Raw genomic sequence first — 24477 nt, 5'->3', positions numbered from 1 at the left:
ATCAATGACATTCCAAAACAGTATACAGTCCTGTGGTCTGCTTGGCAACCCATAAAGATACCCTTTCATGAGAGATGCCCTGTTGGTTTTGACTGGATATTCATATTAACTTTTTAAAGAAATGAATGATAGAGCTAATCCTTATTTGTAAGTTTTGAACTTATATTAAGTTTCATCCCATGTACAAACTCATATTTTTCCTACAAATAGTTTTCTGTGCTGGGGTTGTAAAGGAAAGCAGAATGTTTTATCATGAGTTTTGCTTCAGTGACTTTGGGACAAATTAAAAACCCTAAACTCTGAAAAACAAACAAACAAACAAACAAATAAATAAATAAAACGTTAATAAGAAGTCTTCCATAAGTGCTTAAATAAACTTAAGAGTGTGGCTAAATTGTGTTCTTTTCATTTCCTTAAAACAAACTATAACATTGATAGTATTTCTTCAAATGATTGGGATAGTATATGTTCAGAACGTCATCAATGTATTAATTAATACATTCAGTCAGTAAATATTTATTGAGCACCTCTCCTAAAGGCCTAGTACTACAGTCAGATACAGACCTTGCCCTCAAGGCCATCAGTTATCAAGTGGAAGACAAACTAACAATTCCACTTATCATCTGGAAGCGTAAACCAACAATTACTTGACAGTGTGAAAAGTGCAATGCAAAAGTGCTAAGGAGGCCAGATGTAGGTCATGAAATTCAGCCACAGTGGTGGCAAATAACATCAGGAAGAAGGTAATGATTGGGCCAAATTTTGAAAGATGAGTAAGGGTTACTGAGCTGGCAAGGAAAAGAGGGGAGACAAAGAAACATGCAAACTACTTTATTTGGACTGTCTAAAGCAAAGGATTCAAGGTACCACCAAGACAGAAAATCGAGCTGAATAAGTGGTGTGATGCCAGAACACTAAGGGCTTTGTGTGCTAAGCCAAGGAATCTGAACCATACCCTGAAGCCTATGAGAATTCATCTAAAAGGGGTTATACAATCAAATCATCATATCAGAAAGAGCACTATCACTGCAGTGCTGAGATGGGGCTGGGGCCAGAATTGGGGCAGTTTGGAGAGTGACAGCAGATAGCCAAGAAGTTGTAAAGAGAGCCTGTAGCAGTGAGGCAAAAAGGAACAGACAGATGAGAAGATTTTAAGAGGAAGAATCAATAGGATTTAGTGACTAGTTGGTGTGGGCTGAGGGAGATGGAGGCATATTTGATGACTTTAGGTTTTGGGTTTGGAGAACATGATGGTGCCATATCATAAATCTTTGTTAAAGAGGTACAACATGGAGAAAGGAAGAATAAGGTGAAAGAAAAATGGTGAAGGATGCATCTTTCTGCATCAATAGTGGATGGTGAAAACAATTTCTTAGATTTCCCCCAATCTTCTAAGTTTCCTTATACATGGCCAAACCATGCTTCATGTGCACACAACAGATTGACCACCTAATAACAAAACTAAAACTTTATTTAGTACTTAAGAATTTGCTTGCAACAGAAATTACTCTGCTAAAATTATATTCACTACCCCAGAAAAATGTACAAAACACTCCAAAATTCTGAATGGCAATAGTCCACTTCCTGCCCAGAACTTAATAACAAAATTTCCCTCTGGAAATTAAAGAAGAAAACCAACACAAAATGAAACATTATCAGAAACAAGAAGAATCTTAAAGAAACAGACTGCTTTTCTAGGCTAAATTGTACTAACAAATCTAAATAATGTACCTACAAATAAGGTAGTGTTTGCAAAAATAAACATAGGCAGGGGCCATCCAAGCATTACCCAAGAAGACCCAGTGAAGGTAAACAATCTGGTCTTCCCAGCAGGTATATTCCTACCACTGAGATGCACGAATCAAGTCATTAAAATCAGGTGCAATTAAAAATTCAGATCAAAACTCCTTTTCCTTTAATTACAGAAACTTACTTGGTGTTATGTTAAAATTAGGCTTCTAGGGTAAATATCTGTTTTTAGTCTGTTCTACACTCATCTCTTCTGATCAGGATTCTGCCTTCCTCCCATCCCCCCACACCTCCCTCTTCTTCTGGGAACTTATCCTTCCCTTACTCCACTCATCTAATTTCCACAGTATCTGTCCTATTCTTAGAACCTCAGCCCCTGGTTACAGTAAAAGATGGTAGAAGACAGACCTAATAAATGGAGAGAAAAGGAGTTCTGATGACATCATTGGAACCTCTGGATCAAGCTGCACCTGAAAGCCAGCTGTACTTCCTAGACTGTTCAGTAACTTGAGGCACTAAATTCTGTATTTTGCTCATGCCAGTTTGAGTTTCATTTTATAGCACTTGAGACCTAGCATCCTAAGTTCTACATTTCGTAATGTTTAGGGTATGCACTTCCTCTCAGTTATTCGTGATCTTGAAGCTTCATTGTACAATGAATTGTTTCTGATCCTATAAAAAATAACTGAAACACACAAAAAACATGATACCAATATAGGTCTCCAGTTAATAAAGGTATCATATCATATCAAATCCTTCAAAATGTAGAACAGCCAACTGAAAAGAACATATTCCTCCCAAATTATGGTCTTTTTCTTTAACTGCAAAGTAAAAGAACTAGAAAAAGTTCTTATCTGTTTCATTTGCCAAAATAGAATAAATGAAAGTGACAATTTTTTTCTTATTTTAATACATATAATGACAACGGCAATTCAGTTTCCATTAAATGTGTCTATGAGAAGTCATTTGAAGTTGACTATCAGCATACTACCCTGCAAATCAAGACAGCTACAAAATCTCAGTATGAAATCCTGCAGACTGGCTAGGAATTCAGAGGTGTGACCATCAACGTATCTCTCAGACAATTAAAAATGCAAACATTTCTGAAAAGTAGGGAATACATTACCTACCCCCCCCCCACCACCACTACCACCCCAGAGGACATTCCTTTTTTATTTATTTATTTATTTTAATTTAAGAAAATGACTCCAATGTCTCATTATTGAGTTACAAAAGCAACCATAAATGGAAGTTGGGTTGGTGATCTTCAAAAGTGAAATAAAAAAATTTTAATGAAATTTAGCTCAATTATGCACTAAAATGTGCTTATAAATGCACAGTTCAAAAGCAAAATAAATCATGTATGAAATTGAGTTATGTACTGCTTTGTTGTCAAAACAAAAATGTCTCATAGAGTCCACTTGCAGAGTTGTTAGTAAATACAGAAAAAGAAGACAGGCTTATTTTTGACAATGGTTATTTCTCTCTTATTAAAATGTATCATAATTTTAATGAAAAGATTTTTGTCCAATGGCAATTATTTACTTGTTTTCCCTTTCCTCCTATAATTTGATTACTTAATCAATGACTACCTGAATTTGATAATTTGAAGTCACACACCATGATTTCAAATCACTATCCTGTAAACTTTGGGGAGCAGAAATCTTTAAATACTCCTATATAATCCTGCACATAATAAATCATAAATAATGAGGCTATCCACAAATTTTTAAACCATGTAAAATGCAGAGGCAAATCTTAATAACCTGGGAATTAGCAGTTTATTCTTAGATATGACACAAGCAACAAAAGAAATTATAGATAATTGGACTTCATCAAAATTAAGAACTTTTGTACATTAAAAGACATCATCAAGAAAATTAAAAGACAGCCCACAGAACAGAAGAAAATAGTTACAAGCCATATACAGATAAGGGCTTAAAGTCCAGAATGTGTAAAGAACTTTTACAATGCAACAACAAAAAAACAAACTACCCAATTAAAAAATGGGCAAAGGACTTAGACATCTTTCCAAAGAGGATATACAAATGGCCAGTAAGCAAATGAAAAGATGCTCAACATCATTACCCATTAGGGAAATGTAAATCTAAACCACAATGAGATTCTATTTATACCCACAGGATAGCTATTATTTTAAAAATGCAAAATAAGTGTTGGAAAGGATATGGAGAAATTAGAACTCTAGTTCATTGTTAGTGGGAATTTTAAATGGAGCAGACATTGTGGAAAGCAATATCACAATTCCCTCAAAAAGTTAAATATAGAATTCCCACATGACCTGGCGATTCCCCTTCTAGGTATATACCCAAAGAAAGTAAAAACAGAGTCTCAAAGAGATACTTGTACATCAATGTTCATAGCAGTATTATTCACAATAGCCAAAAAGATGGACACAACCCAAGCATCCATTAACAAATGAATGGACAAACAAAATGTGGAACATACACACAGTAGAGTATTACTTGTTCATAAGAAGGAATGAAGTGCTGAGTCACACTGCAATATGGATGAACCTTGAAAATATAATGCTGAGTGAAATAAGCAATGCAAATAAGGACAATAATGTGTGATGTCACTTATATGAGATGCCTAGAAATAACAAATTTCTAGAAACAGAAAGTCAATTAGAGGTTATCAGGGGATGAAGTTGGGGAGCAGGAGGCAGATTTTGCTTGGGGGGTGTAGAACGTATGTAAATAAAAATAAATAAGGAAAAATTATGATTACTAAATAAATAAATGTTTTAAAAATAAATCATACTCATCCCTGGCAATCTGGAAGAATGTGTACATGACCAGTGTTGTACCCTCTCAGAAACTGTCAGACAGGGAGCCTCCAAGCTAGTAGTACCTAGCTGAATATAGGGCCAAAATTTAAATTCCATGGACTGCTTAGAGTAGTTCTCTAAGGCACACACACATACAATGGTAAAGAATAAAAAATCGAACTGTCTAAGGGCGCTTAAACAAAACCTTTGACCAATGAGTGTCCTAGGCCGACCCAGGGGTGATGCCTTGGTAGCCAGGCTAAAAGAAAAATACCAAGGGAGAAAAAACTGAAGCAGGAACATCAGAGGTTACATACTTGGGGAGGGGATAGATTTCACATAATTAGTTTGGACAAGTCACTAAACAAATAAACAATCAAGGAAGCTCAATAAAAACAACCCCCCCAAGGGTGGGGATCAGTATCCAAAGTTACTATATTACCTAAAATGTCCAGTTTTCAACAAAAACACATTACAAAAAATGCAAAGAAACAGAAATTATAGCCCATATACAGGAGGAAGATACAAGCAGTAATGTGCTCACTTTGGCAGCACATATACTGAAATTGGAATGATACAGAGAAGATTAGCATGGCCCCTGTGCAAGGAGGACATGCAAATTCATGAAGTGTTCCATATTTTTTCAAAAATGAGGGAGAGCTTAAAATATTTTCAGACAAACAGACACTGAAAAAAAATCACTAATATGAACTAACATTAATGAGCAAACTTTGAGAGCTTAAGTCAAGAACACAGGTTATCAGAAGATAGAAAGAGGGTAGAGATTGGGCACTTGATGCTGAAGTAGTAAAGAATGTTCATCAGGATTGATTGTAAAGATCCAGAAATGGATAGCACAATATACCTGATGGTAGAACAATATCGTAAATACACTGAACAAAGGTGAATGTCAATACGGTGGAAAGAGAAAGGCTAGGGGCATGTATGACACCAGAAGGAAAGATAGAGGATAAGGACTGGGACTGTATAATTTAACTAAACTTAGAGTAGACAATGATGGTAATTAAACATACAAATATAAGAATGTTTTTACATGAAGGAGAACAAATGAATGTCAGCATTGCAAGATTTTGAAAATGGGATGGTATATGGAAAAATACAATCAATGCAAATTAGAGTCTATAGTTAACAATAACATTGTAATATACTTCCATGAAATGTGACAAAGGCAATATACAAAAGCTGAATATCAATAAGAGGGGGATATAAGGGAGGGTGTAGGATTCTTGATATTATCGTTGTTTCTCCTTTTTACTTTATTTTTTATTGTTTAATTTTTTATTCATTTTTTCCCTCCTCTTCTTTCTTTGTGGAAGAAACGGAAATGTCCTCATATAGATTGTGGTGGTGAATGCATAACTATATGCTTATACCAGAAGCCATTGATTGCTTACTTACGATGGATTCTATGGTGTGTGAATAAACTGTTTAAAAATAAACAGAAATTTAGTGATAGAGAAAATGTGGAAGGAGGGATGTACCTATTCACTATTGGCAGGAAAGTAGTGCAGCTCATCTGGAGGGCAGTGTGGTGGTTCCACAGGAAGCTAAGTATAGGGTTGCTATATGATCCTGCAATCCCATTATTAGGTCTATACTTGGAAAAACTGAAAGCAGGGACGCAAATGGACACTTGCACACTTGTGTTGTTTATGGCGGCAGTATTCATGATTTGCAATGGATAGAGGTGGCCTAAGGGTACAATGACTGATAAACAGAAGGGTGAACTGTGGTGTATACATACAATGGAATATTGAGTGGCTGCAAGAAACAATGAAGTTATGAAGCATGCAACTAGATGAATGAAGCCTGAGGACAGTATGTTGACTGAAATAAGTCAGAAACGAAGAAACAAATATTATAACTCCTCACTAATATGGACTAAGATTTATAAGATATATTAATAGATAATACAATCTGAAGAACAGAGAGAAAAAAGAATGAATTAATATAAACAGAGACTCAGAGAAATAGGAGACACCACTAAGCACACTAACATACATGTAATGGGAATACCAAAGAGAGGAGAGAAAAGGGCAGAAAAGATATTCAAAGAAATAATAGCTAAAAAATTAATTTACACATCTTGCTGAATATTGCAGTCTGAATAGTTTTCCAGAGGAAGAAGTGGCAAAGGCATTCTTAGAGGACAGAACAGTGTACGCAAAGCCACTGAGCTATTATGTATCCTCAGTATCTAGTTCAAGGGCTAAATGCTCAATTAATGTTTGATGAATACATTCATGAGTTGGTTATAAAAAAAAACAATTTCTTTCTCTCTGATTATCCTTTGTCTATATTTCAGTCACTGAAGATCTATCATACTGTTACAACATAGTATGTTACAAATTTCCAAATTAATTGATTTTATATTGGCTATATCTTAGGGTGCTGATTCCTTAAATCATGTTGAAGTTTCTTAAGCTCATCAGTAATTGATCTCCAAATGGTTAATTAATACAGATGAGTTAATTCTGAAATATACCTCAGAGAGCCAATCATTCCCCCATAACGGCATTAGCTCTTTTTACTTGCCCTGTATCTTAAGGAACAGCTTGCACTTAAGCTATGAGCCTTTAGCCACTTAAAAGCTATAATTAGAAGAGTGACTGTAATTAATTTTGGACACCTTTTCTTTAAAATTAAAAACTTCAAAAATAAAAACTACTAAAGAGGGGAACTTTGATATAATTTAGGCTTCTTTAAAAAGACTTCTTTCCTGTTGTTTAGTCTCAAAATAATAAAGTGACATGTAGGCAACATTGATTACAAAATTAATATAAAAAGTCTGTACAATTACTTAATTCCTGAGTCATTACTTAACTTTTTAGCATCCATAAAGACGGAAATCCATCATCTCTTTTCAGCAATTAGGTGATAGAAGGTTTGGATGGAAACTACGTAACTAATTTCTAATCTAATGAAATTTGACAGGAAAAAAGGAAAAATGCCTACTGCAAAGGAAAAGCAGAGGGATGCACTCTCAACCTAGACATGATTTAAATCACAGATGAGAATTTAACTTCAAAGACTTATTTAAAATTAAAATAATAGTAACTGAATACTTACTTTTCAAGCCATTTTAAAAACTCTGAACAGTCCTCTCAATTGAGATAATTGCTAGAGTTACGGCACGAAGTTCCCCACAAAGTGGGAAATCTAATAGAAAATTCCCACATAAAGCTGGATCCCCAAAGAGCTACTTTCTGACCACATATAAAGGTGAACAGAAATAAGCAAGCATCTGTGTTAATGTTTGGGATAGTTCAAGCACCACAGAGTACCTTTAAATTGGGAAACGTACTTTTAATTATGAAATATCCAACTTCTCTCCGATTGTAATGCTTTAAAGACATCCATGCCAAGAGAAGAACAAATGGTATCACTCCACACTGTAGGTATGAAGGTTTCACAGTAGAAATAAGTGTGAAGGAAACTGAGTAATTACATGCACATGGACAGTTCTGTGAAGTTTCAGAAGAATCTCCACGAATGAAATATTGAAATTGAAATTGCTGTCATGTCAATAATGCAATTTGTGATTCGTTTGGCAAAAAAAAAAAAAAAAAAAAAAAAAAAAAAAAAAAAAAATTGCCATATTAAATCAATGTGGTTCATTAAAATTTTATTTTTTTTCTAATTTTCTTCATACTTAAGTTGCACTTTTTTTGTTTTACTGTTATATAAGATCTGTACATCTAAAAGGTTATATTTAGTTTGACATTTGTACATATTTGAATGGTACTTTTTATAAGAAATAATTCAACCTTTTTTCCTTCAAAAGAAATTCTGTGGCTTTGATAAGGACTGGCTTATCATTTGACTTCTTGGCCAGTGTGTGCCATAGTTGCTTCCCATGATAGTTACAAGTTAGGAAAGCAGCACTCTGGTTTATACATCAACCTCTCTGAGGCTGGTTAAAATGGTTCTGCCCTGAGGCAGGGATCTACCCTGATGGATTGCGTTGAACTAAATGAAATAGCTAGTTTTGGAGGTCAAAAACAGCCAAATATTGGCATTTTCATATCATTCAACCTAATGCATACTCAGGCTTCTTTTCACTGAAGGAGAATAGCCTTACCTAAACCAGTAAGAATACATCAAATAGAGATCTCTTGGCAGACAACTAACCTTCCCTAGTGCTATCCTGATTTTGGCCAATACCATTCAGTCAAATTAAAATTTTAAAAGTAAAGGCTTTAAAAAAAAATAAAAGGAATATGATTTTTTTAAAAAACAACTATTGAACATATTAGTCTGATGTAAGTAAATAAAGAAACCCAGAAGGAATATGAAATTAGATAACAGAAGTGGGACACAATTTGGAAGAACTACTTAGCCATTGATCAGGGAGACAATGGCTTGATAGGTCAGAAATTAGTCAATCAGTTCTTTGTATAAGGCAAAGCAAGAAAGATTCAGAACTTCCAAAGACAGACATCAGTCAGAACAGTTTTAAATAAAGTTCCTTTTATTTTCCATTCAAGACAAACTTAGAAGTAATCCAATATTACCCACAAAGTTTGCTCAGCTCTCTCTTCTGAGGGTCCTTTCCTTTCATTGTTTCAAAACTTCCAACAGTGAAGAACTTCCACCCACATCTAATAAGTAGGAGCAGTAGGCACAGAAGCATTTGTCTATAGTTACTCTTTCCTTGGAACTGAGGTGATCTGCCTCAGTTTTTTATTACAAGATGATTGTTAGTGTTAGAGACTCTTTCAGTCTCATTTGGGGCACTGAAATTCACATTACACTTTTCTCCAATATAAATATTTCAAAGTAGCAACCATGAAAAATCCTCATGACAGATCAAGGTAGGAAAAAATCTGAAGAACAGTTTATGCCCTCATTTCCTCCCTTGCTTATTGTATTTATAATTTATCTCTTTGGAGAGAAATCCAAACCATGTGTACAGTAGTTCCATGTCCAATTTGTTCTCAAATGAAGAAATGGTTGTCACTTGACAAATGGCCAATGAAGTTTGGTCTGGGAAACAAGATATTCCAAGACTTCCCTGGCATGACACCAAAAGATTGCAGTTAAGAAAAAAGATACATGTTCACAGGAAAAAAAAAAAAGTGATATGTTGGTTCTATGAAAAAGAGTTGCGCAAAACTGGAATAAATGGTAAAATATCCCTGAGGTTCTGTTCATACTAGAGTTATGCAATTGTTCATTCATTCAACAAATATTTACATGAATCTATTATATGTATATTGTATTAATATAAATAATATTTATTGAGAACTTTACTATATGCCATGTACTACAATAGATATTTGACACAAATTATCTCAAAAATATTATGATTATTATTGTTATCCCTACTTTACCAAAAAAATATGAAGCTAAAGAGGTTAAATAACTTACTCAAATTCATAAGTGGCAGAACTTGGATTTGAATTCACATCCAACTCTATTTTCTTTTCACTGTACTACAAGAACCACTTAAAAACATTTGAAGGTGAAGGGATGTAAATATTCAGAGTGCCTAACAATGTATATATCAGTACATCATTTAGGATGCAGAGCACATATATTAAAGTACTTTTTCTGTTGACAACAATGTTTCCCAGTATTCATCTATAGCCAATGCCAACAGCCAACATCATAATAAATTTTATCACAGTAACTGAAAAACTATTATTGCTTTGATCAGTGTGGAAATATTCCTGCTGGATCTTCTGGGGGCAGGCTTTAGCAGTGGAGTTACCTGTCAGGTCTAAAAAGTCTGAAATAAGTGGAAAGTCCAAGACTGTATTCTTTCCTATGTGTTTGCCAAACAATAGCCAGGAGCTGTAGCAACTCAGTTTTCTTTCTGCTTTTACTTCCATGGAAGTGGACTTGACCATGATCATTTCATAAAAACATTTGGTTATTTATTTATTCAATTAACTCTCATTGAGTACTTAATGCAATCTATATGGCAGGGAATTTTGCTCATTTCTTTTAAAATAGCCCCAGGTAACCAAAGAAAATATAACCAAGAGTAGTTTACGTATCTGCCTTGACCAATGTTTAGGGTGATTTCTATGACTCAATTTGCAATGTGCTCTAAGGAAGACATGTATAGAGAATTTGTAACTATTTCACAGTCATCTAGATACCAGACCTTAACAGAGATCATCTTTATTACCATTTTTAATCCTAGCCTCATACATATGCTTTGCATATAGTTGGTGTTAATAATAATAAGTTTATTAAATAAATAGGCTCTATATCCTTTCAATTCCTGCAGACTGTAGTTTATACAGAAAACTACAAAACATTGCTAAAAGAAATCAGAGAAGACCTACATAAATGGAAGGACATTCTGTGTTCTTGGATTGGAAGACTAAGTATCAATGTCAATCCTACCCAAAGCAATTTATAGATTCAATGTAATCCCAATCAAAATTCCAACAACCTTCTCTGTAGAAATGGAAAAGGCAACTATCAAATTTATATGGAAGGGTAAGGGGCCTTCCATATAAGAAGGAAGTTGAAGGAGTTGTACTTCCTGATCTTAAAACTTATTACAAAGCCACAGTAATCAAAACAGCATAGTACTGGCACAGGACAGACATATAAACCAACAGAATAGAATTGAGAGCTCAGAAATCAACCTTCACATTTATAGGCAAATGATTTTTGACCAGAGGGCAAAGACCACTCTATTGAAAAAGAATAGTTTCTTCAACAAATGGTGCTGGGAAAATTAGATCACTATTTATTAAAAAAAAAAAAAAAAAAAAAAAGAGGGGCGCCCTCTACCTCAACCTTATACAAAAGTAAACTCAAAATTGATCAAAGATGTGAATATAACAGACAGAACTATCAAACTCCTAGAAAAAAGGTAGGGAAGCCTCTTCAGGACCTTGTGTTTGGCAATGGGTTTCTTAAACTTTATACCCAAAGGACAAGTGAGAAAAGAAAAAAATAGTTAAGTGGGACTTCATCAAGATTAAAACCTTTTGTGCCTCATTGGGCTTTATTATGAAAGTAAAATGACAACCTACATAATAGGAGAAAATATTTGGAAACCACATATCCTATAAGAGTTTAATATCCAGAATACGTAATCTTTCAACTTAACAACAAAAAGACAAACAATCCAAATAAAAAATGAGCAAAAGACTTGAATAGACATCTCTCCAAAGAAATATACAAATAGCCAGGAAGCATATGAAAAGATGCTTAACATCATTGCACATCAGAGAAATGCAAATCAAAACCACAGTGAGATACCATTTCACACCCATTAGAGTGGCTGCCATTTTAAAAATGGAAAATAAGTGTTGAACAGTTTGGCAGTTCCTCAGAAATCTAAGTATTGAAGCACCATATGACCTGGCAAACCCACTACTAATTATATACCCCAAAGAACTGAAAGCAAGAACTCAAACAGATATTTGCACTTCGAGGTTCAAGGCAGCATTATTCACAATTGCCAAAAGAAGGAAGCAACCCCAGTGTCCACCAACTGATGAATGGATAAATAAAATGAGGTATATACATACAAAGGAATGTTTTTCAGCCATAAAAAAGATTGAAGTCATGATACATCCGACAACGTGGATGAACCTTAAAGACATCATGTTGAATATAAATGGTGCCAGCAGTTCCTTCCCAGTGCTAGTTTCTTCCCCCATTAGTCAGTCCCACCCATCACCTGTCAGACCAGTAAAGCTCTGCTTTAGTTGTGCTGCTACTCCCTTAGAGCAGATGTAAATTCCTTTGGTAATTTTCAAGCACCACTTAATCCAGCCTCCCTAACCTAGGCAGCCTTGTGTTTCATACTTCCTCTTACACAGAGGTTTTTGGAGACCCACCCTAGCCTGCCCAGTGTTCATAATAATGATGGCAGCTCCTTACTAGGTGCTTTCCCAATGCCAGACGCTGTGTACATACATTATTCCTGGCATACATCCTGTTCTAGTTTGCTAATGCTGCCAGGATGCAAAGCACCAGAAATGTATTGGCTTTTATAAAGGGGGTTTATTTGGTTACACAGTTACAGTCTTAAGGCCATAAAGTGTCCAAGGTAGCATATCAACAATTGGGTACCTTCACTGGAGGATGGCCAGTGGCATCCAGAAAACCTCTGTTAGCTGGGAAGGCACGTGGCTGGCTTCTGCTCCAAGTTCTGGTTTCAAAATGACTTTCTCCCAGGTCATTCCTCTCTAGGCCACAGCTCCTCTTCAAAATGTCACTCTCAGTTGCTCTTGGGGTGTTTGTCTTAGCTTCTCTGGAGTAAGTCTGCTTTTAACAGCTGTCTTCAAATTGTCTCTCATCTGCAGCTACTCTCTCAGCTCCTGTGCATTCTTCAGGGTGTCCCTCTTGGCTGTAGCAAGCTCGCTCGTTCTGTCTGAGCTTATATATTGCTCTACTAAATTAATCAAGGGCCATGCTGAAGGGGTGGGGCTACACCTCCATGGAAATTATCCAATCAGAGTTATCACCCACAGTTGGGTGGGGTGCATTTCCATGGAAACAACCTAATCCAAACGTTCCAACTTAATCCCCACTAATATGTCTGCCCCCACAAGATTGCATGGCTTTTTCTGGGGGACATAATATATACAAACCGGTACACATGCCAAGGATGCCTCTACTGGAACTGGGTTCATGTCTTTTACTTTTTCACCTCTGCCTGTTAAATTGTAACTCAGACTCAATTACTAGCTAAAGCCCTTTCCCTTTCCTTGTCACTTATTGGAAAGAATGTATTTTTCCCTTCTCTCCTCTTCCCATTTTTTGTCTCTTAGGGATTGAGTCCTTTTAAGAATTCTGTTTTTGATTATTCTGGCATTGGATCAAGCTTATTACAAATTCCCTGTGGACAAGGATCTTGTCTTATATGTCACCTGCCTCCCACACAGCATCTGGCAATGTGCTGAGTAAGGAGTAGGCAGTTGACCCATAAATAGTTATTGATTGAGATGTGCTGGCTGAAGAGTTATAGGACTAAAAGTGCAAATTGGGGAATGGTAGGTCAAGTTCCCTGAGGCCCCAGAAAAGAGCACTTGGACCTCTGATAGTGGAAGCAAAGACCTTTGCTTGAGTCCTTGCTAGGGACCTTGCTAGCAAATGTGGATTTCAGAACACCTGTTTTATTTGGTTAAGCAAAGAAAATTGAGACTGTAAGGCTTTAGTGCTACTTTCTTACCTGTTCAGTAAACAGATCCCATGTTTCCTAGAAACGATGACTTAGTTCTCACTTTTGCTTTTCTAGTTTTCCTCCTGTGTGTGACAGTTGTTTCTTTGTAACTCAAAGATTCTTACACTCTCAAAACCTTTTGGAAGTAGACAGCATGAAAATTTAAATAAAATAAATAAGTAAATATTCTTTGTGCTTCTTTTAGAAAGCTGGCCTAGTTTTCACTTTGTGTTGAATTCCCATTTGTATTTTGGGTCATTATTTAGCATTTGGTTCAGCCAATTAAGTTTCTTCTTTCTAAGTATCTTATTCTGTATCAGTATAGTCTTTTCTTGAGGCTTTAATGTTCCTTTGAGGAACATCCATCTTTTGGGTGCTCTTTCATTCCTTAAATGTTCTTCCCCTGGGACCTTTGACAATTTTCCCAAGCCTAGCAATTTCACTAAGTATTTAGTAATATAATTTAGGTTGCTTCTATACACAAATCTATGGACTCCACTTACAGATTCCAACATGCAGTGTTTCACAGAGTTCTTGCCTCTGAAAAGCACACTTTCATGGCATTGTCTAGTGCTATATTCTCTCTCCATTTAACTTCCTTACAAAGGGAGTTAGAGGGAAACAGTAAAATGTTATGTTAGAGGCTTTTAAATTTTAGCTGTAAGATCAGCAAAGTATAGTTACTCTGTAGTATATTTCAGTAGCCCCCAAATGTCTAGTTTCTCTCTCATGATTATATATAAGATTTATTAAATAACAGAATTCTGTACCTGAAAGTGGTCTACAAAGATTATATAGTTTTTTTACAGATAGATAATTGAACTATCAAGTCAGATGCTTGTTTCAAAACTGTTTAATGAACATGATTTCACAGCCTCTCAGTAATGATAATAATAGCTAACACATACAGTGCTTTCTGTGTGCTAGGCACTATTTAAAGTATTAAAAAAAATCCAATCAGAATCTCTGCCTTTTAATAAGAGAGTTTAATGGTTCTTTATTGGGATTATTAATATATTGGGGCTTGTTTCCACTATTTTAATTTGTTTTCTATTTATCACACTGTTAGTCTCTTTTTTTCCTTTTCCTGCTTGCTATTGGATTTATCATATTTTCTTTATTCTCTTTTATACCTCTTTTTGCTAATACTTATTTAGCTTCTATTCCTTTATACCCTTCTCTGTTAATATACATACTTCACTCCACAAAGGCTAAAGTTAATCTTTATTTCTGACTTCCTCTAGACCCTTGGAACACCCTAACCCTAGTCTCTGTTCTCTCCTCTTCCATGTTGTTAGTTTTAATTCCAGAGAGGCAGTAAATTAGTGTTTAAGAGTCTAAACCTCAGTGGTGGAAAGCTGATAGCATTGCAACATTCTAAATGTGATTAATCCCACTAATGGAATGGTAGGGAAGGGTTGGAATGGGAAGATTTAGGCTGTATTAAAAAAAAAAAGACAGTTTAAGTAGATAATGACAATTAAATGCCAAGGATGATCCTGGATGGGATCTGAGGATGGAGAAGAAGAGGCTCAAAGGGACATAGTTGGGACATAAGAAAAAAAAAAAAGGAAATACAGAATGTAAGCTTTGTATCAATGTTGAATTTCTTGAATTTCTTAGCTGCACTTAATGGGAATGCATAAAAGAATGTTCTTGTTCATGGGAAATGTATATGTGAATTATATCGTTTGTTCAAAGATGTGTGCAGCTGCTCTCATATGTTCAGAAAACAGAGCAAAAGACGATGGATGATAGGGAGGGAGGGAGGGAGGGAGGGAAGGAAAGAAAGAAATGGTGGTGTGACAGGATGTTAAAGTTGGTGGATTGGAGTATCGGGGGAGGGGGTTCGGGGTATGCTGGAGTTCTGTGTATGGGGTTTGTATTGTTTTTGCAATTGTTCCTGTAACTTTGAATTTATTTCAAAATAAAATAAAAAAAAAAGTCTAAAAAAAAAAATAAAGACATCATGTTGAGTGAAATAAGCCAGCCATAAAAGGATAAATATTGTATGATCTCATTGATTTGAAGCAATTAGAATAAGCAAATTCATAGAGTCAGACTCTAGAATGTAGGTTACCAGGGTATGGGGTGGAGATAGGGAATGTGAAGTTAAAGCTTAAAATGTATGGGGATCACGAATTTGGAATGATGGAAATGTTTTGGTGATGGGTGGTGGTGATGGCAGTACAACATTGTGAATGTAATCAATAGCACAGAAATACATATCTGAATGTTATTAAAAAGGGAAATGTTAGATTGTATATATGGTAACAGAATAAAAATTTTTTTTAAAATCCATGGAACTATACTACCCAGTGAACCCTAAGTTAAACCATGGACAATTATGATATTGTGCTATCATCAATTGTAACAAATGTTTCACATCAATGCAGGATGTTAATAATGGGGTATATGGGAATCCTGTATTTTATGCATGATTGTTCTATAAACCTACAATAATAAAGAAAAAAAAAAGGAATGGAGTTCCGATGCATGTGACAACATGGATGAACCTTGAAGGCATCATGTTAAGCCAGACACAAAAGAATAGATATTGTATGATTTCACTTTCACGAAATAACTAGAATGCAAAATCATAGACTCAGAAAGTAGATTACGTGTTACCAGGGGTGGAGGTGAGGGATAATGGGAAGTCAATGCTTAGTGGGTTCAGAGTTTCTATTTGGGGTGATGGAAATTTTTGGTAATAGATGGTAGGGATGGCAGCACAACATTGTGAATGTTTTTAATGCCAATGAATGCTACACTTGAAGGTAGCTAAAATGGGAAATGTTATATTGTATGCATGTTACCACAATAAAAAAAAAAACTTCAGCTGCCATTTCAAATCCTTTATAGACAAAAATCAGATATAAAGTATATTCCATTACTGACCTTCTTTAAAAATCTATTCTATTTCAAAAGTCAAAATAAAGTTCTCATATACACCAAAACCAAAACAATAAACAGTAGTCTGTGGGTCAGAAGCTCTGGGTTCTAGTCTTAATTCTGTGCTTAATCCCCCATCTAACTTTTTAAACAAACCAAATTAACTGAATGCTTCCACCTGAGTCAGTGGAAGTTAGAGAATGGTACCAGATGTTCCTTAGTATAGCACTAGTGACATTCAGCTCATTTCTAAAATAATTGCTCTTACAATAAGCCCTCTAGACCAGGGCTTCCACCACAGAACTTGTGATGAAGAAGCAGCCTTTAGAGGTGGCTTTTAGAAGGATCCAACTCGTGCAGACTTAGGAACTATGGAGAATGTGAGGAACCCTGGGGCCCTCTCGTCAGAATGGGCACAGCGACATCCCCGTCAGGGATGACATGGGTCAGGGATTGGATGGGTCCACCAGAGTGGGCAGACTCTGGGAGAAAAAAACTGACTTTAGGCAGCAAAATAAGTACAACTAGCATGGTACACCAGGTATTTGGAAAGCCTGATGGGTGGGAGTGAAGGCAGGTGGGGAAAATGGAGGTTTCCAGAAATAACCAGTTGGGCCTCTTTACATGAGCAGGTGAAGCATGCTTAGTAATCATGCCAGTATAGAGGTCTGCCGGCAAGCAAAGTCTGCAGACTGAGTTTGGGAGGACGTCAACTTCTAGCAGCAGAAACCCAGTAACTACAAATAGCACACAAGGTCAGGGCAGGACATGGCAAGATTGGGCTAATGTTGAATCTGATAATCACAAAATTTCCTAGAAAGGGCTCTTAAAAATCACCCTGCTGCCCACTCCTTATACCAGACTTCATATTCTGTGAAATTAATGACTGCTTTTTGCCCAGAGAAATTCCACTTTTTACTCTATTTTTAACTCTTTGCTTCAACCCCCAAGTGAGCTATAGCCAATCTTTTTTAAATGGGTTTATGTATGACTCCTTTGACTAAGTCTCAGTGAACACAAAAATAGTTACAGGATGACTTAAACCCTTTATCAGTCATTCAGTGAACAGCACAGATCCCAAGGATGTTAAAGCCTCAAAGGAATTAGGAGATCATCTGGTCTCCTCATCTCATTTTATATGCAAAGCATTAAGGTGCAAGAAGGTTGAGTGACTTCCTTGATACAGCACAACTAATTAGATCCCGAGTTTGGACTAGAACCTATATCATGGACTCATGCCTAGTTCAGTCTTTTATTCCCTGCACAATGCTGATTCTATAATAATGTGAATACATTCTACTTTCCCAACTTATTGTTTCCTACATTGCTCAAGACATCAAGAAATAATATTCTTATTAGAATAGATTACCCAAATAGCTTTTTTACTAAAGCCCTCTTATTGAAATAAATGTTGTTGGATCTCTGAGCCTTGCCTAGCAAAGCCAAAAGAAAAAAAAAAAATGCCTGATGTATTGAGACATATCTGACCCTATGTGCCTCAAAAAATTTTCAAATACAATTTCTATATGCAGTCACTGTCAATGACCAATGACAACATTATAAATATTAAGTGTCCTTATTGATAGGTGTATGAAATCTGATAGGATATGGACAACTCAAGAAATTCACATTAAAACAAAGGCATGGATGTTAATAATGCAGTAAAAATTACCCAAGTAGGCATGCAAGCTAAGCCACTAATTAATTCTGTGACCTCAGTCAATTCACTTAACCTCTCTAGGGTCTATATTCCCCAAATGTGAAAAAAAAAAAGAAGTTGGAATTAAATAATCTAAAAGATCCCTGAATTTAAAGGAATCCTCCAGAGCTCCATATAGACTCTACTCCAATTAGTGGTAAAAATAAGGTCTATGATAAAAGCAAGGTTTATGGGCATAAAAATTGGTGTGATAATAATGCAGCTAACTTAGAGAACAATAACAATATGTCAGGCATTTTTCTGAGTGAATATATGTGAACTCATGGAATTACTGCCCCACAAACCTAATGAGATAAGTACCATTATTTTCATCCCCATTTTCCAGATAAGGAAACTGAGGCACACAGAGGTTAAGTAACTTGCCAATGTCACACATGTAGTAAGTGTCAAAACTAGGATTTGCACTAGATCTGGCTCCAGAACACACGCACTTAAAACACTATGCTATATCGCCCTTCTGATGATGGGGGACCTGGCAGGTTTGGATATCCGGTAATGGCAGAGATTAAGAGACCCTGATGGTCTTTCGAGGTAAGGTGGACAATCACTTCTGATTATAGCATTCTTCCTGGGGTTGGCTTCTTATACAGTTTATAATCGTGAGGCACCAATATTCACCCAGTTGTTTAGGCTAAAAATAAAAGAAGCATTCTAATAGCCATTAGCAATGTCTACTGGGTCTACCTTCAAAATTAATTCAGAATCCAACCGTTCATCACCACTCCACTGCTACCACTTGGTGCTCACAATCATCTTCATCTGAAATACTGCAACTGCCTCCTAATTGGCCTCCATGCTTCTACAGTCATATCTCCACACAGCCACCAGAGTAATCCCTTTTAAAACATTCAACAGATCACAGCACCCCCTGCTCAAAATCCTCAATGGTTTCCTATCACACCTAGGATAAAATCCAAACTCCTTACTAAGGCCTGACCCTACATGATCTGGCTTTCACTACATCTTCCGTTTCATCTTCACCCATTCTCCCTAACTTATTCCACTAACCTTCTGGCTGTTCCTCAAATATGCCAACTCACTCCCATCTCGGGCCCCATGCACACCAGAATTTCCTTTTGCTTGGAGTGCTCTTCCGAAAAGACATGTTTGGCCCCTCCGTGTCATTTAGGTCCTTGCCTAAATATCTCCTCCACAAAGAGCAATTACTGACCACATTATCAACTCAACACTTCATTCACTATCCCCTTACCTGCCCTTCATTTCTCTTCATAGCGTTTGCCATTACCTGAAATCATATTAGTAATTTATTTGATAAGAATCTTCTTGAGAGCAGGGATCTACGGTGTCTTGTTAGCAGCTTTACCCTTAGAGCCAGAACAATGCTTGATATAATAGTAAACACTCAATAATTATTAACTGAATGAATTAATTCCTCCAAGCTCCATTATTTTATGATATTATGATAAGTGGAGTAGATTTACATGCTGACCATGTCAGATTTGGGATGGCCTGATAACTTTACCACAGCCATCCATCTTAGGGCTGACTGCCTGGAATCGGCTGCCCGATTCTTTCCAAAGGGAGGTGGACTTTCCGCCTTTGGTTGCTGCTCTTCTCTCACTTGCTCCTCTCCCCAGTGATAGTCTCTGCTTTCTTTTGCCTATGAGACAGGAATATTCCCTCATGGCCTAGTTATCCAGACATTCTTTTAAATTGAATATATTTTGCTAACTGAATAAAACTTCCTGAAGTCTTTGAACTTCTATTATGATGTTCTGTATTTTTGCAAACCAAAATATAACTGCTATGTATTTGCTGGATGAGAGTTAACTCATTAGCATTAAACACTAAGATAATTACTCATTAAAATCCCATGCCATGTGGAGATGTAGAAATGATAGCTGCCCCCTCCCCCCCCCCACTTCCTCTGCTTGTCACAATCTCTGGAAACCTTTTAAGATGCCCTGAGAATTCTTTTGTTTATGTTTTTTTTAAGTGGCAAAGGATACCTCATCAGTAGTCTTTTATTCTCTAGATATTGTCTACTCATCATTACAAGGATAAGTTGCTGGCTAAGATTGAAGTTTGTCAGCTCAAATGGAAACTTTGGAATAATTACTGACAATGTTTGTTTTTAAAACCTGGGGTAAATTAGCTGGCAAGAATAAAAATGTATGGAAAGAAAGGAACGCTGCTTCTAGGAACCTTTTTCATAATTGAAAATCATATAGGTCAAATGGCTAACATGCAGAAGTTGAACAAGGAGCCTATAAGCCTATGTTTCTAATGTTAGTTCAGGAAAGGTCCTAGAAGATTGCATTTGCATGTTCTAAAAGCATCTTTTCCTCACTAAAACAACTATGGAGATGACCACTAACTAGTGTTTTGAAAGACAATGTAATGAATATAACCCATTTTCTTTTCACTAAATATCCCATTGTAACATGTATGATTTGGCTCCCACTGTAGAGGCAATAATAAAACTGAAAACTTCCAAACTGATTTCTCAATTCAACCACAGGAGTTCAAACGAGTTAGCTCTCAATTTCCAAAAATAGTACTGACAGCAGTCTTTTCTATTTGCTAACTAGGACTGTGCATTTAATTCCTAGAAATAGATTTCAAGATGTGCCCTCTGATAATCTTCTACAGAGATTATATCTACACATTTTAAATTCTATTTGGAAGATAGATTACAGTTTCTATGTCTGTGTCATTAAAATAAGCAACACAAAAGTATGATCACAATGAACAAAGGCATTAAGGTGACATACTAAGTAATTCATTCAAAGGAAAAGTTATCTTCCTTGCTGTTAGCTTCAAAGGTTGTAGGTAATAAACTAAAAGCTATAGGTAAAATGGAAACGAAGGGAAAGAACATACTCTTGAGACTGAGTAGGTTATTTTATCACTTCTTCATATCCCTCCTGGGAGGAGAAGTAGAGACTGAACTGTTGGTATCCTGTCCAGGATATTAAATATTTTACAAACATGGCACCAGCACCGTCTGAGTGAGGATGTAGGGACTTTGAGGGCCTCTTCTATGCCAGGCATCAACCCTTTTCGTTGCTAGATTGTGGGAAAGACTGGTGGATTCTGGCATAGGGTCTAGGGCAGCCAAGACAGTGGAGGGTGGGGTGGCAGTGCTCAGAAGCTTGGAGCAGAAGCTACTTATCAGCTAAGTATGAAAGTATTTCAGTATTTACCTGGAAGAGCTATATAATGCAGCTGAACTCTACCCTTGACAGTGTCATGAATTTTGAGTAACTGAGAAAGGGGAGAAGAAAGGAAAGGAAGGAGCAATGAATGCATCATTCCTTCTAGAATATTTTTACCCTGCCTCTTCCCTTTCCTTAGTGAGATTTTTCTACTCTTCATCTACTCTTGAGTACTCATCCTCCAAATTTCAATTCAAATGTTACTTATGCGTGGTCATATTCCATTCCACTCAGTACAACCTCCTTGTTCTCATTCCCCACTCACTGTAATTATATATGTATATGTGTGGTTATGTGCTTAAGGTCTCTCTCTCATGTACTAGACTCTAAGTCCCTGAGAGCAGGGACCTAATCTTTTTGCTCACAATTTGCTTCCTAGCACTAGAGAAATACTTAATGCACAACAAATATTTTTTAATAAACAAATGAATGGAGAGGCTAATTTGATTTTTTAAATTTATTTACTATATAAGGCAAAATGAAAAGATAAACTGGCTTCATAATTAGTCTACTCACAGGGAGGGAGAAAATCACACAAGTAAAAGGACATAATAAAAATATCTAACACTTATTGAGTTCTTACTATGGGATAGTCACTGTACTAAGTGTTTTGAACACTATCTTATTCAGTATTCCTTACAACCCTATGAGGTGATCACTATTCTCATTGTCCTCATTTTATAGATGAAAAACTAAGGCTTACAGGAGTAAAGTAGACTGCTAAAATTCCAGAGCTAGCAAGTAATAGACCAGAGATTTAAAGTCAATGTCTGTCAAACACCAGAGCCTGAGCTCTTAATCTCCACACATTCTGCTTCTCCATGTTTAATCCATTTTACATACTCTCCCTTCCTTTACGGTAGATGCGTTGGCAGATATTTTGTACTCTGTAGAGGACTTGTTTAACTATGCATAAGTTAAATGCATTGTAAGAGGAGAGGAAACTTGACAAGAAAAACTGCTGCAGATATTTTCTGGTATCTATTTAATGACAGATGGTGTACTTTTGAGAAATAACAGAATATATGACAGAAAACGTTTAGGAAACTGATGTTTATGTGGGTGCTGATTTCTGGCTACAGCAGATGCATATTGCTTCCTGACATCTGCCATATTCCATCCTGAGTACCAAAAAAACATACAGCTGATAAAGTTGCATAGATTGTGGCTTTGCATATCAGTAAATTGTACTAGCTAATCCTAAAAGCATCATCTAACCAGGAACTCAAAAGCTGAAAAGTTGACTTCTCAGGCACTACAGAAAAGTAGAAAGAACATAGGCTTTGCAATCAAACAATCCTGAGTTCATAAGCCTGGGCCTGCCATTTACATGCTATGTAATATTGAGCAATGTTTTTAACTCCAAAGAGATTATGTTTCCTTATCAGTAAAATGATACAGTAACGCCTAACTTGCAGGTTGCCATATCAAATAAGAATAAAGTACCTGACAAATAGTAGGCACTTCATAAATTCTAGCTACATATCCAAACCAAAACAAAGTTTAGCATTGGTAAAATGTGCCTTGGTTGTCTGATGAAACAGAAAAAAATAAATTTCAGCTCTGGGGAGCTTGAGGGTAGGATAAGGCCTATGAGAGGAACAAGCTTAGGGCTGAAGGAGGAATAGAGACGGTTGGGCATCTATGCTTGGGCCTACGATATCCAAATCTCAATTTGGAGCAATCACTTGGAAAAGGGCTTAGAGGAGAAGCATGGGAAGTATGGCTGCCAAGAGAGAGAAACTGAACAGGAAATTCCTGGAACAGGCCCTGGGGCCAGTCTGGTGATCACCCATTTGTGGTATAATACCTCCAAATCTCAACTTGAGGCATTATAATTAAGGTTCAGAGAATAACGGGCCCTGAAACAATGGCTCATTGAGCAATAAGATCAAAATAATATCTTAAAAAAAGGTCTCTTTACTCAGGAAAGACTGGAGGCCCTCTGAGAGGCAGACTCTCAGAGAAGGTCTAGGAGTTCAAAGGAACTACCCCAAGTTCAAGCGGCTAATTATCAGAGGTCTGGGAGTGTCTATGAGAAGGAAGCAAATGAACTGCTCAGATGAATAAAGCCTGAGATAAAGTTTCCTAATGTCTTGAGCAAAGTCCATTTCTTCTTGTCTCCTGACTGCCCAGGAAAAACTCTAAGGAAATTCAGATCTGAGATAAAGCCTCTGATAAAATCACTGCTTGGTTCAGAACCATATGTTTTTGTTGCACCTGACTGATTGTACATCCACACAGTCAAGTTTCTCTCCATTGTGAATCAGCATATCACATTTTTTTTTCTTTTATAAATCACCCTTCATTATTTTGGTCCAATATCAGTTGATTAGATATGGTATTGGCCTCATTGGATGCATGAGTTCCACACATAACTTTTGTATAAGCAAGAGTTCTGTTCATTACTATGCGATCTTATTTCTAAGTTCTTTTAAGAAAGGTTTTTAAGTAGGGGACTGGTGGTGCTGCTAGGTCACACGAATTGCTATTTTCTAGGCCAAGGGCCAGCAGACTTTTTCTATATCTGTGCAGCTACTAGTTAGGACACTATAAAGTTAAGAGTAACCTACTGTGCTCACTGTGGGAGCACATATACAAAAATTGGAATGATACAGAGAAGATTAACATGGCACCTTCCTGCACAAGGATGACATGCAAATTTGTGAAGTGTTCCATATTTTTTTAACCTGGTCATTCCCGGGAACTTTGGTTATCTGTGTGACACCTGATACTCAGAACTAGAATTCTGCAGCTATGAAAGTCAGCATTTTCCCACACAGCAACTGTTAAAAAAGCTGAAAAAGAGATCAGACTTCAATTAGAGATATGAATGAAGACGATCTGGTTAGGACTAAGGCAAATCTGAATAAAGGGTAAAGGACGATATTGACTGTGTTTTAAAACCTTAACTTCTATGTGAGACCAAAGGAAGAGATGTTTATAATTTATATTTTCTATAGCACACTATCTAATTTAACTTGTATGG

General features: G+C 36.3%; 2 non-coding genes across 2 annotated transcripts; both read left to right on the top strand.

The window, feature by feature from the left end:
* Window positions 1-5073: 5073 nt before the first annotated feature.
* LOC119510851 lies at window positions 5074-5180 on the top strand. Its single transcript, XR_005212046.1, has one exon. It is a non-coding gene; the product is annotated as a U6 spliceosomal RNA (small nuclear RNA).
* An 18882-nt stretch (window positions 5181-24062) lies between these two features.
* Window positions 24063-24173, top strand: LOC119510365. Its single transcript, XR_005211905.1, has one exon. It is a non-coding gene; the product is annotated as a U6 spliceosomal RNA (small nuclear RNA).
* The last annotated feature ends 304 nt before the right edge of the window (window positions 24174-24477 follow it).

Source organism: Choloepus didactylus, chromosome 1 (genome assembly GCF_015220235.1).
Source record: "Choloepus didactylus isolate mChoDid1 chromosome 1, mChoDid1.pri, whole genome shotgun sequence".
In the NCBI taxonomy this organism is placed as follows: Eukaryota; Metazoa; Chordata; class Mammalia; order Pilosa; family Megalonychidae; genus Choloepus; species Choloepus didactylus.
The sequence above is the reverse complement of the archived record's forward strand: the minus strand, read 5'-3'. Positions and strand labels throughout refer to the sequence as shown.